Source organism: Mus caroli, chromosome 14, assembly GCF_900094665.2.
Source record: "Mus caroli chromosome 14, CAROLI_EIJ_v1.1, whole genome shotgun sequence".
Taxonomy (NCBI): Eukaryota; Metazoa; Chordata; class Mammalia; order Rodentia; family Muridae; genus Mus; species Mus caroli.
Window position 1 is genome coordinate 45,682,216 of NC_034583.1, and position 5,429 is coordinate 45,687,644.

Below are 5,429 nucleotides of genomic sequence, written 5' to 3' on the forward strand. Positions count from 1 at the left end.
AAAAAAAAAAAAAAATTCACCTATGGAAAGAAATACAAAATGAAATGCCCAGCACAGTGGGAAGGAAAAGCCAGCAGGAGGTGAAAAGGAACGAGGAAGAGGCAGTCACAAGAGCACTGAGAAGCGAGTGTTTCACTCAGAAAGAACCAGCCATTTGAGCTAAATGCTAATGCTGAGCAGTCAGGTAAAGTGAGGCGGATGACTGCTCCATCTGGTCACAAGGGAAAATAGTTTGAGGAAGTGGTGGGGACAGGCCACAGCATGAGAGCACTGAGAAATATGTGGGGGAAAGGGAGACACAGCAACTACTCTTTCAAGAAGCTCTGCAACGAGAGAGAAGGAAAAGATGCTAGTGATGGTTGCTAGCAGTGCCTGGGATCTTTTTCCTTTTTGAGACGGGGTCTTGGTTGACCTGGAACTCACTATGTAAACCAGCCTGGCCTCAAATTCATAGATATCCTCCTGCCTCAGTCACTCAAGAGCTAAGACAAAGTATGCACCACCATGCCTGGTTCAACTTTAAAATTAGACAGTATTAGAGCAAGTCTAAAACTTGAGAATAACTCAATAGAGAAAATCCACAATGCTGAATGAAGGGATCACCACAGAAGCTGTTCAGCCACCAAGAGAAGACCGGTGCCTCTGTGTAAGTGCAAGAGCTGACGTGGGAGGGAATCAAACAGCAGAGGCACAGGAGCAGGTGTGAGCCACTAGAAGATGAACAGACTCCTGGCTACTGTCACTTTGCTAGTAAAAAACTAATATATAAGATAGACTGTGAATACAGGCAAAGAAATGGAGAAAACTGTGAGAAGTTGCAAAGCACATTCTGGGAAAGTGGACACAGGAGGGACACACTGCAGGAGCACTGAAAGGGCCAGGGAGCCATCAGGCTCCTGTCCTCACTGGCAATACTTCCACAGAGACCTGTCTGCATCCTCCTTCAGACTCTAAGACCCCTCAAGAGGAGCCGCATCTGTGATCCTCACAGCTGAATCCACAGCACACCAGCACAGAACCTGGCAAACAGTCCTCCATCTTCCTTAAATTAAGACAGCTGTGCTCACAATTTAACAAGCACAAGGATGCAGGCATGAAAGCCCCTGCCCTCGCCTCCCAGACTAATGGAAGAGTCCCACCTCTCCTCTTCCTTACCTCATCATACACACGCAAGCAAGGACACGAGAGCCCTGGGCCCACTGGAAGAGTCAGCAACCGTGAACTGAGAGGGGTCAGATGTGAACCAAGCTCTGCAGAGAGGCAAGTAAAGGGACAAGAACCTCGGAATGGCAAATGACTTACTGACACTAGACAATGATGAAGAGGGTGGTGTCAACAAGGCCAGCTCCCAAAAGAGCCTATGTGTCCTGAAAAAACAAACAAACTAAACAAAACACAAACTCTACTTTGGAAACCACAGACAAATTTGGTTAAGTAACATGATCAGGCATGCAAGTCAGATCAAGCTAAAAGAGATACCACGCACGGGCTGCAAAGCCAGGAAGCAGCCTGAGACATCGAGAATAAAATAGTGATGGATGGGACATTTAGAAACCAGACAAATCGCTTCTCGGCCTTTTGGCTAAGATCAAGTGTAGAAACCAGACAATCAGCCACGAAGTTGGCAAACTCCCAATTTCCTGGACAGTAGCTGAGAGGAATCCAAATATCAAAGGACACTCCCTAAAGTAGCTCCACCCCAGGCCACATAAGCCAATGGCTTCCTTGAGACAGAAAACACTCTACGTTGGTCTCCTCGTCTCTCAAATGCAAACTCCTCTGATTTCTTAACTGGGAGTACTAAAACTTTACTTTGTAAATGTCACCGTGTGTGTGTGTGTGTGTGTGTGAGAGAGAGAGAGACAGAGACAGAGAGAGACAGAGACAGAGAGAGAAAGAGAAAGAGAGACAGAGATATGAATGTGGTATATGTGTGTGTGGCATGTGTGCACGTGTGTCCAGATGCACGTGCCTGTGTGTGCATACTTTCAGAGGCCGAGGACATTGGGTGTCCTTCTCTCTTTCATCCTTATTCCTTTGAGACAGGTTCTCTCATTGAACCTGAGCTGGCAGCCAGCAAGACTCGGCAATCCTCTTAGACTCTGCCTTGCGCCTCCCGCCCCCACCCCAGCACTGGGGTTATAGGCATATGTACCATGCCTAGCTTCTGACCTTGGTGCTAGGTATCTGAACTAACCGCTGTAAGCACTCTAGCCAACTAAGCCATCTCTCCAGCCCACAAAACTGCTTCCTAAGCTTGAGCACGGACGAACCAAAGTTGTAAAGTAACTTAAAACAATGACTTCAAGACTAGGGACGAGGCTCAGTGGTGGCGTGTCTGCCTAGTAAGACTTACTTTAAAGACAGACTTAACTAATTGCCACTTAATCTCCCTAAACAGTTCTTGAGATGAGCAGATCCCAGCTAGGTACAAAAGGAAACTACAAAGACTACCAACACTGGAATGTTAACTCTGCCGCGACAGATGTCCCTCCTCTAGTGATAGCTAACAGGAAGATAAACAGACAGCTGCTGAGCATGGCTGAGATAGGAAAATGACTTCCCTGAGGTCCTTTAAAAACCTACTACTCTATACGCTGCTGAACAAGCCCATCCCTAGTGCTCTCTCACCTCAAGTCCCTTCCTGAGACCCTGAATTAGCCACCCAGCCATGAGGAAACAGAAGACAGCATTAAACTCATTTACAGTGTCCTAACCAATTTCTAAAGAGCAAATGTACATGCAAAAGAAACAACCAGCCAAAAGCATGAAGAGACTCAATCCAAGAGGGCCTCCCCCAGGCCATGCAACGAACATCAACTTCAAGTCTGCCCTTCACTTCCAAAAAGAGAGCTGCTGTTGGACAGCTGGTGTGCATGCTAATTACGCTTTACTTAGTGTGAGTGTGTACATGTGGAGGTGACAATGCAGGAGCTGGTTCTCTCCTCCCGACCCAGGCCCCAGGGATCAAACTCAGGTGATGCTCAGGCTTGGTGACAAGGACCTTCATCCACTGAGCCATCTCACCTGCCTGTGTTGCCACTGTTAATTCTCAGATGATCTCCTACAGAAACAGGCCTGACACCCAAAGCTCCAGCATTAGTGCCACTTGGTCTTTCAAAATCCTCCCCCAGAATTTCCTATAGCCTCCCTCACCAAAACTGCCCCTTCCAGTCTCTTCCCAAAAAAACACAGAAACGTCAAAAACATCAGGCATGAGATCTCCTGTCTCAACAATGTGAACGAAGGCCAAACAGCCAAATTTCTAATTTTTCATTAAAACAAGTTACCAGGCAATGATCTGGCCTAGCAAAAGAAGTTGGACTTAGTAAAATGAATGCTGTCAAAAGAAACATGGCAGCCGGGCTGCTGATCCACCTTTAACCCCAGCACTCAGAACATGGAGGTACACTGATCTCTGTGTTCAAGGTCAACCCAATCTACAGTTCCAGCAAGGCAGGGATACACATTAAAACCCTGTCTCAAAGAAAGAAAGAAAGAAAGAAAGAAAGGAAGGAAGGATGGCTAGGTGGGTGGATGATGAATGGATCTGAGAATTTAGCTCAGTGACAAAATACCCTGAGTTCACTGACAGGAAGAGAATGCAAATGATAACTTTCTTCAGCAACAATGAATTATCAGAAACCCTTTTCCTTAAACCCAATTTTATTTCTCTCACCCTATTCCCTGTTACCTAAAAGATTTGTAAATATCACTACTAACGCCAATCTTACTACTAATAATGACCTCAGTACTAATAATAATGCCCTCACTCCTAATAATGCCCTCACTGCTATCAGTGTTCCTTTGCTAAGCAGGCTAGTCAATAACAAGCCATATACCTCCCACTGAAACCTGATCATTTCAGCCTCAACAGGCACAAAAACAGGACTTAGGAGCTGGAGTGATGTTTCAGTTGGTAAAGTGCCTGCCTCAAAGCATAAGGACCTGGTTTGCTGGCACATCTTTAACTGTGGAGTTGCAGAGAGTTGGAGAGAGGCAGACAAGACACCACACAACAGGAAGACACTCCCTCCCCAGAGTTCTCTATCCACCAGCCAGTTCAGTCTAGCCAATGAATACTTCTGCTCTTTGACCTCCATATACACACACATGCACACTGACACATAATGACACTTTACAATACACTATATGCACACAAAGATGCTCACAAAAATACTTTTAAGAGAACATTTAAAAAAAAAAAAAAAAAGCAAAAGCTGGGGCTGGGGCTGGAGAGAAGGCTCAGTGGTTAAGAGCACTGACTGCTCTTCCAGAGGTCCTGAGTTCAGTTCCCAGCAACCACATGGTGGCTCACAACCATCTGTAATGAGATCTTCTGCACTCCTCTGCTATGTCTGAACAGCTACAATGTACTCACATAAATAAATAAATCTTAAAAAACAAAAAAAAGGCAAAAGCCATCTACAAAAGAAAAGGAAAAGAAAAGTAAAAAGAAGAAAGAAGAAAGATAGATGGGATGAGAGAAAGAGAGAGAGAGAGAGAGAGAGCGAGCGCACTAACCTAACTTTCCAGCAAATCATTTTTTCTATGTAGTTCCGGTAAGTCAGGACTTAACTCAGGGGCTTGTGAAGATGGGTGGCTTCAACAGGAGAGGCCTGACTTAAATCAGCTGTTAGCCCCACCCTGTCCCTACACTTCCATAACCAGAGGCTAAATAAGTTAAGAGGTTCTCAGCAAATGCTTTCTCCTGGCTGGCTAATAAAGTTGTCAGGAACAGAACTGGGCACAGGAAAGAGGTTTGTCAGACCTGGCTAATGGTGCTAACATATCCTGATGGTTAGGGTGTAGCCTCCAGAAACTGGACCAAAACCCAAAGACAGTATGATGACCGCTGAATAAGCTGACTTTGCAGCTCTAGCTCTGACTGGGGCACAAGTCGGCTGGGGCCTATTTAAGTTCTGAAAAGTAAAATTGTTCCCAGTGTGCCTGACCGAGCAATGTGAATGTGTACATGTGACGTGAGGTTTATGTTAAGACTGTAAACCAAGTCTCCAGACAAGTCCAAAGCTATATTTTGTCTCTGCCCAAACCAGCTGTAATTCACTGAGGAAAACAATTGCTAATAAACCCCCAAAACACTGCTGACTGACCATGATACATTTGGTAGTAACATTCCTGAGCCAAACCTGTTCCCAGTATTCTCTCAGTTCCGTGGGGCAAGAAAGGTCAGACTTCAGATGAAATCCATGGCAGCAATCCTCATTAAACCTGGAAGTCTGTAAGGTTATTAAGTGTGTAGACCCGAAAGAAGAGCTAATACACAATTGTGTGAATAAAAATTGAGTTGAGGGTAAAGAGAAAAAGCACATAAATTATGCACAGAAATAAGTAGGGGCATCTAAAAAGCCAGCATCAATTGGATTGCCTCCTCACAAGCAGTCACTAATATTTATATTCCTTTTTTT

General features: G+C 45.1%; 1 protein-coding gene across 1 annotated transcript in view; it reads right to left on the reverse strand.

The window, feature by feature from the left end:
- The window catches only part of Dad1 (defender against cell death 1), a 19,842-nt gene that overhangs the window by 13,610 nt on the left and 803 nt on the right, over positions 1–5,429 (reverse strand). The window lies entirely within an intron of this gene.